Source organism: Gopherus flavomarginatus, chromosome 7 (assembly GCF_025201925.1).
Source record: "Gopherus flavomarginatus isolate rGopFla2 chromosome 7, rGopFla2.mat.asm, whole genome shotgun sequence".
Taxonomy (NCBI): domain Eukaryota; kingdom Metazoa; phylum Chordata; order Testudines; family Testudinidae; genus Gopherus; species Gopherus flavomarginatus.
The window spans coordinates 66,204,439-66,228,501 of record NC_066623.1 but is presented as its reverse complement, the minus strand read 5'-3'; positions in this window follow the sequence as shown (position 1 = coordinate 66,228,501).

Sequence of the window (24,063 nt, the reverse complement as noted above, 5' to 3'; positions counted from 1 at the left end):
CAGCACTGCTACAGAGGATGGGGAACAGGGGACATAACAAACTTAGCTTCTCATTTCAGGTTATTAGTAAATAAATGTTATTAATTTTCTCAGAACATGCACTACCATCAAAACTTTTTTTCACTAGCTAAATCAATCATTTGATTGGTATATTTATTTTGGAACTGTAAGAATATTTGTCTATCCATATGGGTTTGTCTGTCTAACTAGGCACCTATATGGCTGCTACCAAAACAATAGCTAAATGACTATTTCTTATGAAACTGGTCACAAACTAAAGTGAATCTATACCATTTTGGAAGGGTAATTTATTGCTAAACATGTAAAAAAACAAAATAGAACAATACCGAGTAACTCAGTTAATAAGAGTGAAAACTGATAAAAGGAGCCAGGAGACATGGTGGGAAGAATGAACAGTTACTACAAAAGAAACAAACCTTTTGTCAGAGTAACTTATCTTTACCAGCTTACCACTTTGACCTGCAAGCCGTATGTTTTCAACAGGGGCGGCTCTAGGGATTTTGCTGCCCCTAGCACGGCAGGCAGGCTGTCTCTCGAGGTTTGCCTGCGGAGGGTCCGCTGGTCCCGCAGCTTCGGCAGACCTGCTGCAGGCGCGCCTGCGGGACGTCTCCCGAAGCCACAGGACCAGCGGACCCTCCGCAGGCAAACCGGACCCTCCGCAGGCAAACCGGACCCTCTGCCGGCTTGCCGCCCCAAGCACGCGCTTGGCATGCTGGGCCTGGAGACGCTCCCTTTTTTCAAAGATGCATCAGTGTTCACCAGTTCAGCATAGAAAGTGAATTCTGCAGTAGGATGCAAAGAGTTGTTTAGAAGACAGTAAACAAGAAATACTGCTTAGAAGGAAGGTAAAATTTACAGTGTTGAGAATAAAGAGTAGATTTCTAACTCCAAGAACACACTTATAAGAATTAGATGAACAGATCTATGCCACAGAAAATGTAGACGCAAAGGGCCAGATCCTGAGCAAGTGTATAGCAGCACAGATCCATTGGCTTCAGTTTTTCTATGGCAATTTCCATCAGCTGAGGATTGGGCTCAAAACAGTTTACAAAGCCAATAAATCAAACATTTTGTATAACACAGGACTAAGTCGATCAGACAATACAGATGATGGAAGAAAGATGGCTGGGTATAATGAGGAAAAATAAAAATCACATTTTTCCACATACTCCAGGTATTTTCTGATGGAAACATAACACATAAAAGATGAAAAACAATAAGTGATACATGACAGCAAACATATTTTTTGAAAGGTACGATGGACCCATCAATTTTAACCCTCTCCCCCACACATACACATGCCGTGGAAAGCAGGGAAATTTTATTCACAGCTCTACATGAATAAAGTACATCTGTAGAGACATACAAGCATAATATTTTCCCCCACAATATTAGGAAATGAGAGGAGGGCACTGTAACCATAAAAAGAGAAGAGATGGAAGTCAAATAAAAAGTGAAGAGAAAAATCAGAAAAAAAATATGTGGGGAGAAGGAGACATGATCCTGGATAATAAAAGGCATTTAGCAGCAGAAGATGAAATGAAGTGCTCACAGCATGCATGAAGAAAAGAAAAGAGAAAAAGTATGAAAGCATGTTTTCTAGCTGATGGGCAGATAGCCTGGTTGTTCTGTAAAGGTTCTGGAGCTTTTAGCCCATGTTTAGTAGGAGAAAAAAAGTCTAGCTGTTTTACTTGTTGTTATTCGAAGTGTGGAAGAAATATACTGTGCGGAAAGGTTTCCAACAGAGTCTCTTTTAAGGACGTTTTCACAGACTTTAAGACAGTGTGAGGTCAGGTTTCTGTTCTGTAAGATTTGGGCTAATTGTTCCTGGGAATCATCACAATAGTACTTGGTTATGTGCACTTTATCACCAATGGGGAATGGTGCACCATAAATAAAGATAAGTACTCTGATGTACCTCACTGTTAGTTGAGATTCTAGTTATAGTGTCCCTCACTATTTGATGCATTCTATAAAATTTGGTTTTAGTCATTCCAATGTTACAAAAACAGCTTGGACAAAGTACTAGATGAAGTTAAAACACACCCAGCACTATTAGTCAACAGTTATATTGGCTGTGAATCGGTAGACAATAACAAAAATACACTCTAATATTAAGTAGCTTTAAGAACACACCACATTTTTAAACATAGCTATTTTTATCTACACTATGTATTAAGTGGTATTTAAAAATATGTTAATTAAAAAGTAATTTTCCCAATGTAGACAAATCCTTGGATGTATTTGAGGATGGGTCCAAAATTTCTTAGGAGAGTGAGCAATATCAAGGCAATGGAAAGGAGGTGGTTAAAGTGCAGATTGATTGTCATCTCCCACCTGTGCAGTAGTAATAATAATCACAGTAATAATTCTATTTCAGTTCTCTCCATTAAAATCTAAATGGTTTTACATCTTCTATCCTGTTAAAAGGCTCTCCTGCTTTTGTTCTACTCATTTTAAAAATATGATTATGTCTACAGTTTTAAATTCCCGGAATATATTGTTTTTATTTTAAATTAAGCACATTTCAAATATTTTAAAGTCTGATTCCTTGTTTTTAGTCCAAAACCTTCAAAATATATCTGACTGACTGTTGCTGACAATTGGTGTAACTCCCGTTCAGTCAACAGAGATACACCAATTTATATTAGCTGAGGATCTGGTGCCATTATGCCATTTTGATCCTGCTATTCAAAGAATAGCCTTACTGATCTGAAACAATATTTGGGAACAGAATGTGGCACCCAGACTACAATTTCCATACCAAGTTTTAGCCTGGTGTGAACTGTTTGTAATTTAAAATAAGCAGGGGACTAATCAAAATGCTGATGCTACATTAAAACACCATGATACTGCAAAAGGCCACTTAAGTAATAATTACCCATAATAAGTGTTTTATATATAAAATGTTGATAAAGCAAATTAACTTTTAAATATTTTAATTAAACATTTGAAAAGCAGAGTGCCACATCAGCAGCTGAATGCTAATATGGTATAAAATCAGCAAGAATGAGTGTAGGATCAGGCCCATCACTGCCCTAGTAAAAATGACAGATTTTAAATAGCTAAATAAGGAGGATTTTTGCATTATAGTTCTACAATAGATATTATTTTTTCTGCTAATGTGAACCAACTCTAAAACATGAATATTTTGTCTAGTTTTGACACAGTGATGTAAAACAATGAAGAACAGAAAACCTGTCAGGTACCAACTAGATTTACAGGTTAGAGCTCAGATAAGCCTGTCTACTCAAAATGAAATGTTCATCTCTGTGCAGATTATATTTCAGTGCTTCACTGCATCTGTAGATAAGATAGTTCATTTAGCTTCCTGCCTATGCCATGTCTAATGTCCATTTCTCAGTTTCATTAACGGCCATAATAGTCAGAGTTTAAAGCCAGAAGGGACCACTTGATATAGTCATACCATGACATACAAGGGAAGGGAATGGACCAGACTTATGAGGAGCTCTGCCATTTTACCCTGCAACCTTGGGTGCCTTACAATGCCTTGCTGCTGTAGCTTCCATCTGGGGTACTCATCAACAGCCTTCCAGCATGCAAGCCATACCCTAAGTATCTGTGTGTAAGTGCAACCTGCCAGCCACACTTGGGTAATACTCTGGCTCTCACCAGAATTGGTTATAATGTAGGGTGACCCCCAAACACCCTCAGTCCCAGATTTTCCTCAGAAACCTCTGCCTTTTATTGCCAAGCCCTCCTCTGGACAGTCCAAATATATTAAATATATTCCTTTAAGGGAATAATACACAACAACTTGACACTTTAAATGGAGTTTCCTGCATTGGATTAGATACAACAATAAAACAAAGAGAGATTTAACTGAGTACAAGCAATGAGGCATAAAAGTCAGAAATGATTATAAAAAAAGATAAAATGCTTTCTACTGTCTAACAACCTATATTAGATTCAAGCAAAATTTCTCACCACATGATTCCAGCAGTACTACTGACCAGCCTGTATGTCATGACCCCTTCCCCAAAGTCTGACAGCTGTTTCTTTTGTCTTCTCTAGTGCAAAGAGTGATAAAGACAGGATGGGAGGGGGAGGGTTCCTTAGGATGTTTATGCCTCCTTTTTATAGTTTCTGTCCCACTTTGAAAAGCAGTTTCAGCTGAGAACCAGAAGACAAAAGGTCTATGCAGAAGAATGTTCCCTACTGGCTTTTTTCACTTACTTGAGCTTACTTTGTTTTCTTCCTTTTCCCTTTTTGCTTGATGACTGTTTACTGCTTAAATGCAAATTAAGACAAGCATACACTCCTTTGTTCAAAACAAATCTGTTTGACTAGTTTGGTGCTACATGACTCTGAACATGTATTTTTAACATAATACGGAGATGAGGGGTGGGATTTATAACTTGACACAATTTTGCTATATACATTATACGATGATATTACTTACTGGCAAGTTATGAGATTTCAAATAATACCTCACAAGACATATTTCATACACAGATTATTACAATAGTGTGTAGGAAGTGAATATAGTACTGCATTCTATCACACTTACCTCTTGTAAATCACAGGCCACCATCTACACCCCACACCCACAAACTAAACCCGAACAGCAGAAATTAGAGCAAAAGAGTCTAGATCCTGTTGGAGAAAAATGCAGTTCTCACTTTTTCTTTGGGTGCAGCAAAATCAAATACTTTATTATTTCTCAAGCAATTGCAATTGAGGGAGGGACTGCCCTAGGACACAGGGTCACCCCAGTCCCGGACAGGTCTCTCAACAGGTAAACAATTACAAGCAAGCATTTATACCTTTGTTACAGACAATGACAAGCAATAATACAGACAATAATGAGCAACAGCTGCATTTTGTTTATACATAGGCTATCCTACTATCTTATTTTTCTCACTTCTGGGCACCAGTCTACGTATTTGATTATCAGTGCAAGGTTGTGATAACTTCTCACACAGTTCTTTCCTACTCGCCTCACACTATCCTTGCTTCTACAAATCTCACGTCATTAGGGTTACAGCTGGCCTAACTCTTGCTAACAGACTGACTTACATTAAGATCCCCCACAAATTCTTGTCAATTCTTTCCCTTCTTCCACAATCCATAGGAGTCTAGACAACTATGTGACACAGGCAAAGAACAGAAGGGACCAAGGTGCACCAGGTGCACATAATATAGTGTTTTTCAAGCAAACTGGATGGATTACTTTGAATTCTTTGTATCTGAGTTGAGGCTTCAGTTCAGAGTTCTAAACTGTTAATGTTAGCACATGAGGACAACCTCCTCTAGACTCTGGAAATATAATAAGTTATGTAATGACCCAAAGAGATCAGTATTTTTTGCATCATGGATATCACATTTCCTTCCATTTAATCTTTGCAAAATACAGTGTTTGGAACAGATACTATAAGTTATCTCCTCCACAGCAACAGTTTCAGATTTTAACAGAATATATATCTTAGATATCAAAGAGTTTGGTTTTTTGTATACACAGAAAACACGACAGAACAGTATCTATTATGAGATTCTAGAAGATTACTCTATATGGTTTTGTTCCTATATTTTTGTTACAGATATGTGGATATTAAAACCTCCATTTATGTATATACTAAGTTATGAATATATATATTAAGTTATTTCAAAGACTGTAGTATTTGTACTGTCCAATACACTAGTATATACCTGGAATTAAATCCTAGATCCACTGAAGTCAAGAGGAGTTTTGCCATTGCCTTCAGTAAAGGCAAGCTTTTATCCTGGTCTTTCATGTTTTTTTATTATATTATTTCAGTAAAATGTGTATTCAAAGTATTTGAATATAATTTCATTAAGAATGTTTCATGGATTGTAAGCTTAAACCACAATACGTCTAAGATCTTAGAGTTTTACTGTACTCCAAGTTAAATTGATAATGACATGCTATAGGCCTAATTTAAAAAAAAAAGTTAAGTAAATTAGACAATGGAAACCACATATAGCCACTGATATAAATCAGGATTTTTGTCTGAGAAAGACCAGTAGGTTTGGGTCCCAGATTAAAAATAAATAAAGGTGGAAAACCAATTAGGATAATACAAGATAAAATTTGCCCCCCCCACATCAAAATAATTTTTGAGAAATTTCATTTTCATGATTCCAGATGAGACACAAACAAAAGTTCCAAACTATGCCAAAAGGAAATGGTTTCTGCCGTAATTCTGGTCTGTCTGGAAGTGTACTGTACTTGGAAATTCCAGGAGAAAGCTTGCTTTCATGAGATGTTTAGACCAGATGTGCAGATCTCGATGTGGCTGTGTGTGTTGTTCAAATAAGCAGCTTTGGTTACAGTTGTAGTGGCAGAAAGTGAATAATGGGTGGGAAGGTAATGGAGAAAGAGGAAATAGAGAAATGAAGATGAAGGAGGGGGAGCTTGTAGGGATTAGTTAGAAAAGGTAACAGAGGAAGAAAGAAGGTGAGAGAGAAGGAAATAGATATTTAAAGGAAGTAAAAATTCTTATGAAAGGACATGGAAAAGGAGAGGAGAAAACAGGGAGAGAAGCTGAAATTAATCAGAAGGGAAAGAAATGCAGGAACCTGATTTTTCTACTGTTCAGTAAAGAAAAAGTAGTGAAGCAATAAACAAAAACGAGCAAAACAAGTGCTATCATTACTTTTATCTGTAATTATTCTAGTGTAATCTGAAAATATCAAATAAAATACTCTGGTTTTATAAGCAAATGAGATGTACTCAGCAATCCCACCAAATGCAACTATTATTCTCAGTTTATCTATGTGTAATAGACATAAAATGATTCTGGGAACATAAAGGTTATTATGGTTAGATATTGTGGGCAGCAAAAAAATATTTTCAGCCTATTTATGCCTTCCATTCCTCTCCCAGAATGTTAGCTAGAGACATTCTGTTGAGTTTCTTCTTTATGTGGGTGAGGATGGGGTTCTCTGGCTGGTTCATAATCCAGACTGAGTGAAACGAAAATGCTGATTTTTGCCTCTCCAATTGCCATCAAATAGCTCCTCCACCTAAACTAGCTCTCACCTGCATCCTCCATCCTCTCCCACCAGCCTGTTTGCCCACTGATCCCTCATCCTTAAATCCACTCCTGAATAAAAAATTGGATTCTAGAGAGCACTAGTCAACCAATTATTTGTTGTTTGGTAAATAAACTTATTCACATGCTTGCTAGACACTAGGTAAATTAATATGTCACCTTTAAGTTGCTGGTTAACTATTCTCACCAATGAGACTAAATAAATGTCTTTGTCTTGTTTGTTAACTTGTCAGGATAGTGAGAACATTCAGCTGCCACTTTTTGAGTTGTCTACTATGAAAGATATCTTGGAATGCCTTGTGATATTACAGTGACCATTTTGATTCCACAAAAAGCTGCAATTCAGGGAACAATGTATATGTCCTAAATGCGCTTTTATACTGGACTATGTAATATTCTGTTATAGTAGCACCAAAGGGATCCAATCCAAGATCAAGACTCTATTGTACTGGATGTTGCACAAATAACTAAAAATATTTCCCCACCATTGTTAGACATGTTTTTAAGGTGTGTTGGAATACTTTAAAAAGTCAGCCTCCTATACAACTAACATGTACCACTCACACTAGCGGGTACTTATTCTTCATGATCATTTACAGGCTCATCTTTTCCTATTCTAATTTCAGGAAAACTGCTGCTGCCATCAGTGATGATTAACCTCTATTCCTCATATGCTTCTCTGAAACTTATTATGTACAGTTGAGGGAGGAAGGGAAAGCAAGGAGATAGTTATCATGATGTTTGTGTTCCAGATTTCAAAGACCACTCTAAAAGGCTTCCTTGCTTCAAATTGATCTGAGCTCTCCTATTCCTATCAGGCAATACCTAAACTGTAAATACTGAATGTGCTGAAAAAAACAAAAGAAAGTTCCAATGTATTTACTATTCAATATCTGCATGCCAGGATACACTCTCTTCAAATTAAATGACCTTTTCCATCGATCTTTATAGATAAGTCTAAATATTAAAAAAAACATAGGTGCTACACTTAATAAACATTTCATGAATTGTCATTGGCAATACACGAAATACTATGTGATACGTCTGCGACACAGTTTGAGATAAGTTAATCAAGGAGAGGCTTAAAGCATCAAATCTTTGAGTAGCAAAAGTATTGATTGAGCTGAAGCTTGTTAATTATTTCCATGTCAAAAAGGGCTGCCAAGAGCCACTCCCAATTGTTTTGAACTGTGGAATCAGAAAGGGGAATCTAAACAAGAAAACATCAATAAAGATGCAAGAGTACTAGTCAACCTCTTTCTAAAAGAAGAGGCTTCTGCTTTCAGTGGGTTTATGTCAACACAGGCTCCCCCTTCCCCCCAGTGTAATATGGAAAAGAATAGTACCTGCCATGAAGGAAGATTTTTGGACCCATAGCCTTTTCATGCTTTGAAGCCTGAAGCTGGACCTGTGTGTCAATAAGAAAAAAAGCATAAGCTGATATTGAGACATGGCAACGCAACTTTGCATTCTTGTCTTTATAGACCATCTCTTTATCTTAAAGCATGAGGGGTGTGAATACTTGGTTTTGCACAGGTATAGTTTTCTTGATGTGACGTGCCATTGTAGTGACCTGGCTCCAAAATCCCTTTGGGGAAAAAATATGTAGAAAAAATTCTCAAACCACAAGGTGCATTAGAAATAGAACAGTTCAGTCCCACTGCAAAGATGGGATAACTATAAAAAAAAGATTTAAGTGCCAGAAGACATAACTAAGACTACCCTCATACGTTTCACAAAGAACACATGGGAATTGCCAAATGAGGAGTCCAGATTAAGATAATACCATGTGCTGTTTGACTTGATAATTGACATAACTAATCCTAAACCAATGCAACAAGTTTTGTATGGCCTAAATTTTTAATTCAATGAGTTTTATCTGAATTAAGGTTGCAGGATCAGGCTTACTGGTATAATATCTTTATATATCAGAACTGTTCTTCTGAACTGGACTTTTTTCTTTTTAATATGTGAAACATTTTGGATTTGACCTTGTGTGCTGCAGTAGCTGCACCACATGGTGGTAATTCAACTGAATACAACAGATTTACTGCTCCTCCTTCAATCTAGGAGTATATTTTATGGTAATAGGCCAATAACTCATAAATAACTGTATAATAAGACAAAAAAGAGAGATGCATTATCACTAATACATACTAAATTGTTAAAAATGTGCACTGTTCTATGTATTGTGAAAATATTGAGAAATAATTATATATTTCAAATGCATTTCCAATATAGACTTTTTCCCCTCCAGTGTGGCATGTTCACAGTTAAAGTATTATTAAGTGATTACGAAAACTGCAAGTCACATATTTGTATAGTAGTGCCTATGGAACAGATCCAAGGCGCAGTGAGGTCAATAGAAATCTTTCCACTGATTTCAAGGAGCTTTTGGATCAAGCCCCATCTAGGTAAATGCTGGAAACTTTAAAAGGAGTTCTTGTCCTTTGTTCCAAGTCCAGTAGACTTTACACAGGGGATTTCTTTGGGTATCAACGGAGGAGAAAGAAAATCCTTCCCCCTTTGGCCACACAGCAGTTCCTGTTCTATATTTTAAGTATTCTTAATATAGCATCACGGTATTTTGAGCAATGAGGTATCTTTGGTCAGTGCATCTGCAGAGCTGCAGCCTCCTTAGCCTTGTCTCAAACTCTCTATTCTGCTTATGAGAGAACTGTTGGGGAACAGGGCTGTTTAGCATGAAGGGATGGTGGAGAACCCCTTCAGGGCTTCTTTCTAGCCTGTACAGCGGAACTGCAGTATTGATGTGTTGAGAGTCGTCCACACCTAAAGAGGTGATGCTGTAGAAGAATTTAGACTACATAAAGTAGAGTATGTTGTTTATGAATACAATTAACAATCCTTATGTTGCACTCAAGTTCACTGTTTGAAAGCCTCCCTGATTCTGAATTTCTTTATACATTCAGATCTTTTTTTTTTCCATGTTCAAGTCCCTCCAGCAACTCAATGAAGAATACCAGGTTGTTGCAATAATTTGTGAAAACACTGCTGTAACACCCCCAACATGGAATTAATTGTCTCTACACTGGGTCTTGGGTAGTATATTCAAAAGTACCTGAATGACTAGAGTGCACAGGAAATTCGAGTGGGACTTGTGCTCCTAAGCCACTTATCAAAGGGACTTAGGCACCTAACTGCCACTTTAGGTGCTTAGTCCAACATTTAGACACCACGAGAGCCTCAAATCTTCAGCTCAGCTTCTGCCTAATCCTGTAGGCAGCTAAATTCCCTAGGTGCTTAAGTATCCACTGGTAAAGTTCCATAGGTGTCTAGGCTTCTGCAGGTGAGCATGCACAAACCACTGAGGTACTGATCCTGCTGAACCTCTCAGCACCATAGTTTATGCCTAAGCTCCAGCGTTCCCCACCTACCTTATCTGAGAGACCCAATCAAGTAGGTGTAATTGGAGCCTGTTGTCTGGATCAGGCCCAGCACAAAGATGAACAGATGGACAATCTGGGGGGCTGGCTGGTGTGCCCTCCCACTGTACCCAAAACACTGTACCCAGCGTTTATGGCACTCACCTGAGATGTGGGAGACCTGGGTTCAAGTTCCTGCTCCAAATTAGGCAGAGCAGGGATTTAAACCTGTGTCTTCTGCATCCCAGACAAGTGCCTGTACCATCAGCATCTCAGGTATTGTGGGTGGGGGTCCTCAGTGTCCCCTGTTGAAGCTGATCCACTTTTTATACATTAGTCCAGAGTACATATCTGACTCTACAGTCCATTGGTTTGGGCACTCTCCAGGGGAGAGAGAGATTCAAGTCACTGCTCCAATGAATATATAATTATTTATACAAAGTGAAACAGCTTCAACAGGAGAAACAATCCTCAGAATACCTTATAGCCTGTTGGTTAGGGCACTCAGCAGGGATGTGGGATTAAGTCTCTGCTCCAAATCAGACAGAGCAGAGATTTGAGAACAGGTCTCGCACATCCCAGGTGAGTGACAACCATTGGACTATTAACTATAACCGGTTCTCTGTTTTTTCATGAGAAAGGGCCAATCTGGCTTAGACGTCTAAGGAGACACCTCCTGCAGCCCAGATTTAGGTGCCTAATTATCTTTGAGGGGTAGGGCATCTCCTACAGCATCTCTTATGGGCTAACTCAGACAGTTCACTGCTCAGCTTCCAGGTTCTGTGAATCCCTTTGTTTGGCACCTATCCTCAAACAATGCATGGGAAGCCTGTGTTTGCCAGACTCAGGGCTGTGAATTCCACTTGGCAAGCAGGGTGCTTAAGAGTTAGGCATTGCAACGCTCAGTGTTGCAATGCCTAAGTCCCTTCATGGGAGCAATTTTGAAATTCCTACCCCTTACCTGGACGTTTAAAACTGAGAATATTAAATATAACTAGAAATAAACTTTGACGATCAGTATCTAGTCTTGGTATCTGTTAATAGAAGAAAAGAAGAAAAAAATCTGTTGGATATTCTTTTTTCTCTGATCTTCTCCTTGGTTTTATGAGCATTTCTTGCTGATAAACTGGTTCCAGTTTTGCTTAATTATTGTTTTAAAATGATTAGCAATAACCTGGACCAGAATTATTTGTATATTTTTATCATGTAGTGAGATGCATGTAGTGAGGTTCTATAGCTTGAGCTAGATGCTTAAATAAGGATTTCTAATATACTTGTAATGCATTTATTCTTAAAATTTATAAAGTGACACCATGTGGTGCCACTGAAAAACACTTAAAAATTCAGTCAAACAAAGATAGAAATAGCAATACCATAACATAACACTAAATAATCAGGTGGCACAAACAAAATACATTCCCCATGATCCCTAAAGCTCACCCCAAAATATATCTACTTCTTCAGCAACTCTCCTAAAGAGATAGGCCATGCTGCATTCCCTGAAGGTCAACAGAGCTGGGCTATTTTGAAGTAGGCATATTAGTTATTAGCAACATTTATGTTCTCTGTCCAGAGCTTCCAACTCTTAGTGGGTGTGAGCATTCCATATTTCACTCATTTTACGAAAAAAACTCAACTGTGACAGTTCAATGCAAAGAGCTGCTTCCGTGCAATTGATAATTGGTAGTGTCATGGTACAATTCCCCACTCTGAACCTTAGCGTCCAAAAGATGGGGTACCAGCATGAATTCCTCTAAGCTCAATTACCAGCTTAGAACCTGTAGCGCTGCCACCAACCAGGAATTCCAGTGCCTGGTACACTCTGGTCCCCACAAAACCTTGCCCGGGGACCCGCAAGACCCAGATCCTCTGGATCTTAACACAATGAAAGTAAACCCTTTCCCTCACCGTTGCCTCTCCCAGGCTTCCCCTCCCTGGGTTATCCTGGAAGATCACTGTGCGATTCAAACTCCTTGAATCTTAAAACAGAGAGGACAATTCACCTTCTTCCCACCTTCTCTTTCCCCCTCCCAGACTCTTCCTGAGAGAAAGTAATCTTGGCACAGAGAGAAATCAGCCTCTCTCTCCCTCTTCCCTCCTTTCTCCCCACCAATTCCCTGGTGAATCCAGACCCCGTCCCCTGGGGTCTCACCAGAATAAAAAAACAATCAGGTTCTTAAACAAGAAAAGCTTTTAATTAAAGAAAGAAAAAACAGTAAAAATTATCTTTGTAAATTTAAAAAAAAATGGAATAGGTACAGGGTCTTTCAGCTATAGACACTAGGAACACACTCCCAGCCTAAGTAAACAAGTACAAATTAAAATCTTTTAAACAAAATACCAATTTGAACTCCTTTCAGCCAAATACACATTTGAACTTCTTCCAACCAAATACACATTTGCAAATAAAGAAAACAACCATAAGCCTAACTCACTTTATCTACCTAGTACTCACTAGTCTGAACTTATAAGAGCCTGTATTGGAGAGATTGGAGAGAAACCTGGTTGCACGTCTGATCCCTCTGAGCCCCAGAGTGAACAACAACCAAAAACTAACAGCACACACAGAAACTTCCCTCCCTCAAGATTTGAAAGTATCCTGTCCTCTGATTGGTCCTCTGGTCAGGTGACAGCCAGGCTTACTGAACTTGTTAACCCTTTACAGTCAAAGAGATATAAAGTACTTCTGTGCTATTAACTTTTCTTATCTGTTTATGACAGGTAGATGCACTATTCTTGGAGATAAATCATAGAATTTCTAAATATAGAAATTCAAAAGGCCATATAGATCAGACAGGGCCATCTTTATCCCAGTGTATGATTATTTCTTACATTACATTTCCTTGTGCTTTGTCCAATCTTTGTTAAGAGTTCTGAATGTTGGCATGGGGTATGTATTTAGACCAACTGACATTTACACTGGTGGCCACCCATTCAATTGTATCAAATACAAAGGGAGAACTGAATTATCATCTGAGCAGTGAGATGGCAAACCTTATACTCGCTGATGATTTAAATAAGGACCTGTGTTTCAGAAATAGCAATCCTGCAACTTGAGCTTAAGGAAAAATCTCCATCCATTGTAAGTAGCAGCCTCTAACTGCTAGAGGTGGCACATATCAGCATGTGCTACATATACCATCTGCAGGCAGTTAGATTTAGTGGTTACTGCAACTGAATTATTTGGGATACTTATGATGCCAGAATGGGGTGACCCAATCTTAGGGAACCATAGGTGAATACAGAGCAACTGTGTTCTCATGTGTGTAATAGGCTGTTCTCTCATGTGTGTAATTAGTTGAGTTTGGGTCAGTGGGGGAGGAAAGAAAAAATGAATAAGAATTAGATGTGAAATATATGTATTTATATCTGTGTTTTCTCTGATTTATTTCTTCTTTTATCTCTTGGAAGCTTTCAATTCTTTTTGGGGGGAGGGGCAAAATTAATAGACTTGGAAGGGATTGATTACATTGATAGATGTTAGTAAACTTTTATTTCAGCTGACACTGAAATCGATGAAAAATATCAGTTGGTAACAGTCAGAGGGAGTGCAGCCTTCCCCCACCTCTACTTGTAGGGGTTGGGTGGCATGGGCCCTGTGGCAATGCAGAGAGCCCTCTGCAACTCTGCTGCAACATACTTGCTCCCTCACTCCTGTGATGAGGGAGCTGCAGAGGGCTCCCTGTGCTGATACAGAGTGGATGACATCTGATCCTTGCAGGTGCAAACTGTGAGGAAGGCTGTGGTCCTGGCAGGGCAGAGCAAAGACCTCTGGCCAGGGCCATGAGGAGTCATCCCAAACTGCGGGGGAAACCACCCTGCTGCTGAATGGTTGCTGCCCAGGGACCATTCAGCAACAGGGTGGCTTCCCCCACAGCCATGGGTTTGTCATCTTCCTCCTGCTCCTCGCAGTCCTGGCTAGGGAGGTCTCTGCTCTGCCTCACCAAGACTGCAGCACTTTACACCTGCAAGGATTGGGTTTGACCAGCCCTGAGGCTATGTAGGGAGCCCTCTGCAGCTCCACTGTCACAGCCCCACTCACTCACTCACCCACCAGCCAGCAGAGTAGGAACCCATCCCTGGGCAGAAACTATTTGGCAGCACCCCATTGCTGGGGGATCATTCCCCTTCTTGCAGTCCTGAGCAAAGGTCTCTGCTCCACCAGGTCAGGTCCACAGCCTCCCTCAGACTCTGCACCCCCATGTCTCAGACCCTTCGACCATGCAAGAAGCTCCCTGCAGTCTTGCTGTCAGTGCTATCCTAACCCTAATTCCCAGCCCTACCCCCACCTTAATTTTCAGCAACGTAAAAAATGTAAATTGTTCAAAATATTAAAAAACTTAATAAAATAGTAATAGTTGAAATTAAAAAATAAAAATAGCAAAAGGCTGCCAAGCTTAAAAATAGATAAGCCAGGCTGAAATAGGAGAGCTATTGTCCTCTTTGAGAGTTAGAGATGGGACAAAACTAGATTCTCCTATCTGGCTTTTGGACCTTCCAAAATTATTAGGTGGGTGGACAAATAATGAGATTCCATATTTGTGCTGTGTCTAGCCCTCAAATAGTACAATTTCTCTCTGACGTCAAGCATTCTACAAGAGTAGCTCTGTGTCCTGGAGAATTCTCTACAATTATTGGGTGGAAGGACAAATGTAAGGTTTCATTTCTTTCCAATCTCTAACTCTCTGATCTCAATTGGTTTCTGAGATTTAGAATTCTAAGTGAAAATCAAAACTGGTTTTAGTTCCAGTTTGAATAAGGTCAGAAATGCCACAAGGAACACTCTTCTCACAGTATTTTCCTAACACAGAAATGAAGTGCCTGACTATTGTTGACTTTCTGGTTCAAACATCCAGATCTTCCATCATCCCTAAAAGGCCTTTCTTCCTTCCAGGCCCTCAGCCCCACACATCTCCGAGCTCAAGAGTCACAGAGAAAGTGATCAGCACTCTGGAAGAAAGGTCTAGGTGCTATCCTATTTCTTGATCTATTTGCATGTGCGCTATACATTCAAATAAGATTAAATAAAATAGAAGTCCTACCCAGAGACTTAACTCATCGAAGAACCAATTTGTGAGAAGAGAAATGGCCATACATGTATGATATGACATATAAATTGAACAAGGCCTGAGTGTCATGGGACTGGCAGAAAAGAATGGGTGGAAAATTAGACTAATATATCTGCTAAAAAAATATTGTTCTGGGTTCAGAAAACAATTAAACATTTTTCATTTTATTTTGATTTTCTTCAGGTAAAAGTAGTATTGTTTTTATAATGAAAAGTTATTCTTGGTCCAAAAATGGCCAACTTTTAATTGCAGCAAATTGATGAAATTTTCAGTTTTGTATAAAGAGCAGAATCTTACCATTCTAACAACAAAAAACTATGTTCCATAATAGAAATGCTGAAATTTCAGGATAGAATAAATTAAATAAGTCTCCTGAAAATATAACCATTCCCTTAGAAATATTTGTGCAGTGAAACCAGGGCATTTTTGCGAAGTTTTAGTGACAAATCCTAGCCTTTGGCTATGCATATATTGCATTATTCATTTGTACCCTATAGTAATTGGCACAGATTGGTATTAGTCAGATCTCGTCTTCAGGCCTTGTGTTAAAACAGTTTATGGCAAGCAATTTCAATTACATGAATAAGGCAACTAGTAACCCGAATAAATCTTTCCCTGAACAATGGATCTTGCATAACAATAATATATCACAAATTCATTTTATATCCTTTAGCCCAGAACCCAATCTGAATTATACATATGGAAGCCTGCAAGAGGGGAAAGCTCCATTGATTTCAATGGAGCAAGTCTAAATTACATGATTGTAATTTAGACCAGAATACGATCAATTGATGGCCTCTTCCAGCGTAGTATGACATCACAGTTAGCCTTTAAAGTTTTACAAGTACTGTACAGCATTGTTACAGTAGTAGCTAAGCCATATGAACAGTCTGATGGGATAGACAATAACACCAGTATTTTTAAATACTGTCACTGTATAAAAGTTTAGAAAGGTAGACAGCTTGGACACAAGGAAGGAAGGGATTTTAAAGAAATACTGTAGCAGCTACAAGGACAACTAAGAAGGGAAATTTGTGTTTTTCTCTCAATAAAATGGATTCTAGAAACACTTACTTTAATTAGCAATAAATCAAGAATTCCTAGTCAAACCTAATACTGAATATCATCCAATGTGTACAGATCTACTCTAACTCCCATTGACGCAGTTGAAAGACTCCCATTGATTTCAATGGGCTTTGAATGAGGCCCTGAATGAAAACAAACATAAAAATACACACCAACTTATCTTTATTCAGTTCTCCCTCCACTACTATTGTTCTAGATTTAACATTTGTTGTTGGACACATTTTTATTTAACAGAGAAGGAAGTAAAGAAAAATGTGTAAGAGAAATGAACAAGAAAAATCCACCATCCTTCATGGTGGGTTAATCTTTGTCATTGATCAAATTCTTTGTGAAGTGGGGATTCTCTGCCTGCTGAGAAACTACAACTGCAAAGATGGAAATCCTCTCATGGATGGTCTCTCATGCTGAAGATTGGTGTAATTATCTTAGTCAATTAGCCACGTTAAGAATAGATGCATGCAAACATTAAGATAAATTGGAAAGCTATAATGATTGTTAGATATGTGAGGCTGCCTGTAGTAACTTATGATTATATACTCCATCTTCCTGATTATGTTGTTTAATGTATTAGCAAAAGGGGTTAAATCAAGCTAGAGCTTGGACTACACATGCAGCAAGGGAAATAATGCCCTGATAACAGATGCTCTGCAAACACCTGAGATAATGCAGAAAACCAACCACTTTGGAGTCAATGTCCAAGGGTCTGGTGAGCCACCCAAATCAGTTTGACCACGCTCAAGACAAAGATTGACCAGGCTTGAGGGAAAAAAATTACTTGACTGGACTTACAAAGGAGACGCCCTACTTGAAAGGAAAATATAGGGATTTTGAACTAAAGTGAATCCAGTTTCCAGTGAGTGGAATATCTAGAATAAGATGGACCTAACTAGGACCATAGGTTAGATATGTGTGTGTAGGCCTTTGAGTCAAAAATCCATTTTATCTTATGTTGTGCCTTGTTCCTGCTGTAAAGATTAAACACTATTTTGCGTTGGAAAGGCTGTTTGGGGGGTCACTGAATTCACCACTGCTCACACCTTGTGAATGTAAGACTTGTAGGTGCTGTACTCATTCAGACCTAGCGAGGAGTCATGGTTGCTCCTTGTGGATGCTATAGCTGAAGACCTGGTCAAAGAGTGGGAGAATTTCAGGATTCCACTCCAGGGAGATAAAGGCAAGAGGCCTAAGACCTAGAGAGGGTGCACTCAGAGAGAACAAGGAAGAGGTTAGCCATCCAGTTATCTCTGTAACTGTGACAATAACATGGTCCTTATCCTTTGATGTCTTACCATTAGCGTCCGTATCTTGTTTTTTCCATTCCACAGAACCAGTCCTTTTGATGTTTATCACTTAGACTAGAGAATATGGCACATTTATTAAATCTGTATTCCAAGGTTATTGTACAGTTATCTGATAGTTTGTTTCTCTCTAAAAACAATTCAACATTTAGTTCAACTAAATAGGCCCTGCCCAGATTTCTAATTTATGTGATAAGTAATTGATAATACTGGGGCCTGATCCAACCTCAGTTGAATGGCTTTGACTTCCCTAGAGCTCAATCAAGCCACATCTCTTTGTATATCAAGCCTCATCTTTATTAAACATAATCTTAAGTAGCCTTAACTAAATTGATGATCTTTCAAAGAGGATGTTTTAACTAGAGTGCTGCATATTGACTGAAGATAGCTAAAAATGTGCTGAGATGCTCTCCCTGGAAGTGTGAATAATTCAGAATATGGAGAGAACTGATAAACTCACCAGAATGAAGACTAATGTACCTGTTTTACAATATACCTGAGAAAACTGTACTTCACTCTTTTGCCATGTAGTTGGCATTAGAAAGATTTGTAACCTTTTAAAATAATTGCGCGTTAAATTACTATGGAAATCCCAAGGAAGCACTGTACTTATGACACCCACATTAATACCAAATGAGTTCATCACAATTACTATGGGTGCCAATAAATACTAGATGAAATTAATAATGATATGGCCATTAGTTTAAAGCATTACTTTATAATTCAAACATTTTTTACATTTAAATTTAAGTACTTTTTAAGACATGCCAGTAAAAAAAAAAAAAGGGGTGGGGGGAAAAAAGGTCCTCATAGCTATTAGAAGTAAAGATTTTATGTAACAGAATCTTTTGAAATTGTCAGTTTAAAATGTTTCTTTAATTTGTTCAGCAATATAAGATGCTGCTAATATCATCATACAAGGGAGGGTGAAATGGAGATCTGAAGCACAGATAGGTTAAGGGATTATTCAAAATCACCCAGAAAGTCAATGGGAGAGCTAGGAATAGACTTCCAGTCTATTGCTGCTGGACACTTTGTAGGAGATGTCTGAGTGGCATAGAAATGGAGTAGTTGTGCTTTTCCTGAACAGAGGGAGGGTGGCCATGGTCAGGGGCGGATCTAGGCATTTTGCTGCCCCAAGCACGGCAGGCAGGCTGCCTTCGGCGACTCGCCTGTGGAGGGTCCGCTGGTCCCACGGTTTCGGCGGACCTCACGCAGGCACCTGTGGGAGGTCCGCCGAAGCCACGGGACCAGTGGACCCTCCGCAGGCAAGCCGCCAAAGGCAGCCTGCCTGCCGCCCTTGTGGCGCCGGCAGAGTGCCCCTCGTGGCTTGCCACCCCAAGCACACGCTTGGCGTGCTGGGGCCTGGAGCCGCCCCTGGCCATGGTGGCCCTGTGACTCGTTTAGGGGACCTTTCTCATGTTAGAAGAGGAATGTCTGGCCTCCCTGTGCAGCAGTGATTGCTAGCTGTTGGAAAGGTCTTTCAGGGATATGAGCAGTAAAGGCATAAACTGAGAATTCTAACAACTGGGATCAGTCCAGTCTCTGGCCAGCCCTGGCTTGAGGGGCCGTAATGCAGCTCAGCCAGAGCAGAGAAACTGCCTCTGGGTGTCAAATTCTGATCTCATTTACACCAATGTAAAATCAGAATTCAGTAGAGTTACTCCAGAGTGACATCAGTGTAAGTGATATCAGATGTGGTGAAACTCATATTCAGTGAGGTACCTTGTGGCACTTGTTGCTGATGGAGAAAATGCAAAAGAACCATCCAGGATCTAATCAGAATAACCAGCTTACTAGCCTCTCTGCAATTGGCCACCATCATTTCACACCATTGCATATAGGAATCTATGTCTGGAACTGTGAGATATAGGCTATGAAGGATATGTGATCTTCATGTGAGTGACTACTTTGCGGTCAGAGAACAACCTGTTTCTCCTCCAAGTTACATCTTATGTGGCACTCTTCCACATTAGCACCTTGCTAGTCATCTTCAGCTTCATTTGCATTTTGAGGATTTGTGACAGTGTCCTCATCTTCAGCCTCAGAAAACCAAATGACTCACCTCAGATAGACCATGAAGAAAAAATGTAAGTAATGGAATTACAGTGCATGTGAAACTACAGACAATTGATATGCCTAGAAATCAGCACTGGTAAGGAACAATTTCAAACAAATAATGTAACATACAGTAGAACCTCAGAATTACAAACAACTCAGGAATGGAGGTGGTTCATAACTCAGACAAAACATTATGGTTGTTCTTTCAAAGGTTTACAACTCAGTGACTTGATACAGCTTTGAAACTCTATTATGTAAAGAAAAATGTTGCTTTTAACCATCTTAATTTAAATGAAACAAGCACAGAAACAGTTTGCTTAACTTGTTAAATCTTGTTTTTAAACTCTATTTTTAGTAGTTTATTTTTGAACATAGTATTGTATTATTTATTTATTTATTTTTGGTCTCTGCTGCTGCATACTTCCAGTTCCAAACGAGGTGTGTGGTTGACTGGTCAATTCGTAACTCTGGTGTTCATAACTCTGAGGTTCTACTATACTATATATTGCTTGGAGAACTCTTATGCCATGAAAAATCACCTCAACCTTTTCCTACTCTTCATTTGGTATATGCAGTGAGACTGATTGTATAAATCACTATGTCAAACAACTGACTGGAGTGTTTCCAAGCAGAATTGAGGCATGAACCAAGTTATCAATCCTATACTTTCACACAATATTTTTCTGCCTAACTCACCAAAAGCAGTGAAATTGCAGTTCCTCTTTCTTAGACAAATGAAGTCAGAGTAAAAATCACCCCTGTTGGAAGTTAGGCACTTTTGAAAATCCCACTAGCTGCCTATCTACATCTTTACATGTCTAAACATCTTTAACAATCTGGCAAGTGGCCTCTGCTGATTGGAGAATCTAGCCTTGTATTTTTATTGTCAGAGATTCTACAAAAGATTAATTTGGTCTGAAATATCTTCTGCTGACTCCCTTAATCACAGGAATTAAACTCAGCTAAGTCAAGAAACCAGAACAGAAAACCTTGTTACTCAAATAACATGACCATTCTCAACCAATCCATTTCCAAACTAACAAAGGCATTTCTTAAAGCTGACTGTACCTTTATGCAGGTATCTAAATGGTGGGGGGAAGGGGAGAATCTTTGCACAACTTCAAAAGCATTTTTGCTTTCAGGAAAAATTCAGCACAAATTTATGATTCTTGAACGAATCAATGTTTTCATTTTTGTAATTTAATATTCAGAAAAAATAATGACAATCTTGTGCATTCATCCTTTGGAACGTTTCATCTATGAATCTCAAAACACTCTACAAATATGAACAAAACCTCTCAGCACTCCTCTCATATTTTCCAGGTTTTTAATTGTTTGGTTGTTTGGGGGACTATCACAAAAATGCTCCAGATAAAAATTATAGCTTTAATAGTGAATTATTCTTGTGAAATTTGCATTGGAGATATAAAATAAAATATTTCTAAAAAGTTTACTTTAAATACACTGGACTTCAGAGTAAAAAATAAAAATAAATCACTGTTCTGTGAACTATGAAAATGTCAAAAGGGTACACACACTGGAAAACTGCTTTGCTGTTTCTGAGAAGGAAAATTTAACCTCTTTAGTCCTAATTTATTCAGGTTATTTCCCAGATTAATGTCTACAACGTATTTTCTTTTTCTCTGCTCTATTCAAATATGCAGTCTTAATTCATGACTGAAGGGAAAACAGAATACATTTGTTCCAAAACAATGAATATTTTAACAGCTATCTTAAGAATGTTATTCATATAGATATTAACAAAGACTAGCTGAAAGTCCTAGACTAGTACAAATCATTTAATTTGTGAAATAATTACACAAGGGGACCAGTGTAAACGCAACACACCATAAAATGTACATACTTTATTTGACTGTTTTGATCAAATGTGCTATTTTTATAATCCAGTCTGTAAAGATGGGTCAGAAGCAAGGATTTTACTTTGGTCGACAACATTTTTCACCTCTCAGGTTGTGAGCCTGTAAGATGCTAGCTGCCCTTGACTCCCACAGAATTAAACTGGGGAAAAGTGCAAATGAACTCAATGAGAACTGAGGATGCTCACTACCTTGCAGGATTGGGCCCTTTGAACATACTCACTAAAGGCCACACTTCATAATACATTGGTTTTAATTACAAAGCAGTTACAGTGTAATTATACTGTGGTTTTGTTTTTCAATAAACAATTGCCCTTTGACGTTATTCTTTTATATATACTGTTAGAGTCTACGTATATTACCAAGATTTTGTATTTACATTATATTATTTTCAGTCATGTAGTGATTTTCTAGTTATATCAATTACAGACACCCTTCAAAAGGTCTTTGCCGTTTTCCGAAAGATCCCATTTCAGTCTGTTTTTATATGTCATGTTCTCTACAGATAATCATTACTTTCTACTGTGCTAAGTTGCATACTGATTCATTAATGTCACCACTTTATCAGAAGGTGGGTTTGCCATTACTCTTTGTAAATTCAGATCATGAGCTCATCTGTGATGGTTCTATAAATAATTTTTCCACCTCCATATAAACCCTGGAAGATAAGAACCTCATCATACTCAATAGCATCTTATTCAATATTCAAATTAATGTCAATGGAGCTACTTACACAATAAGATGTCAATAAGGGCATCAGAATTGGCCCTTAGCTAGGTCCACAAATATTTACCCATACCCTCAGAAACATCAGGAGTGGTAACAGATGGAGGCAGCAGATATTATCAGGAATGTAAAAAGCTGACATTGCAAACCTGAAAATCCATGAGTACTAACTAATTTTTACCCATTGTTCCCTGTTAAATGGTATCAAATTTATTAAGAGTATATTAAAAATCCTCATTTTGTCCTTTCAGTTGATCATGTCTAGCTAGTTGTCCAGCTGGTTATTTTAATGGCACATTGAATGTAAGCTGTTCATTCAAACATCTGCTCATCAGACACTGGCTTGTACAAGCTAATAATCCTGGTGATCAGAGAGGTATGTTATAATGAATAGACTAGAACAGAATGAACTTTAGTAGCCTTTTTTGCTTGTGTTCTATTGATTATTATTTCAGGTCACAAATTAGCTTTTCAAAAACTTTCTATAGATACCTTTTTAATTTCATTTTGCAACAGATTTTGACTGCTTTTGCTATGACTTTTCATAAAATATTGCTTAAACTAGGAACACATATACATATATATATAATTTCAAAAGTTGCAATAATCTTTCAACTTCATACACCATTCATTAAATCCATGTACTTCAGATGCCCTTTTCCTCTTCTCACTTTTGCTGTGGATCAAAAAATATTTTATTTTTTTCCTCTCCCCAACTCATGTCAAAGTAAAGAAAAAGGAACCAGTAGCAAAGCCCAGCAACTCTCAACTTGAGTATTACTTTAGAAAGCAAGGAATAATTAACATACTTTAGGAGTAATATAAAAGCTAATGGGGATGTCCAGATGGAAGAATTAATGTCACACATGAGCAAGACAGCAGCTACATTCACCAGTTTAAGAAAGATTTGGTCATCAAAAAACTAGAATTTAAAGACCAAAGTCAAGTGTTATTTTCATTTTAACATATGGATGTGAAAGCTGGAAATCTGCCAAAAGTGTCTAAATGCCTTAGAAAAATTACTTAATACAGTACCAAGATTCATTAGAAAGTTTAACAATCTCTTAACTCTAAAGTTATCCAGAAGAGAAGATGAAAATATTTGGGACTTATTTTAAGAATGAAGCCAGAGTGACTGCATCATGGAAGGAGTGTCATTGGGCAGCTGGAAGAACAAACAAAAGGGGCTGACGAACGGTTCCTTATGTTGCACATTGTTCAAAGGGAAAAATGTATGGGTCTTAACAACATGGAGGACATGCAAAAAGCAGCCCAGGATAGAGAGGGATGGCAGAGATTTGTTTATGCCCCATGTCATAAATATAAAGGGAAGGGTAACCACCTTTCTGTATACAGTACTATAAAATCCCTCCTGGCCAGAGGCACAAAATCTTCTTACCTGTAAAGGGTTAAAAGCTCAGGTAACCTAGCTGTCACCTGACCAAAAGGACCAATAAGGGGACAAGATACTTTCAAATTGAGGGGAGGGAGGGAAGGCTTTGTTC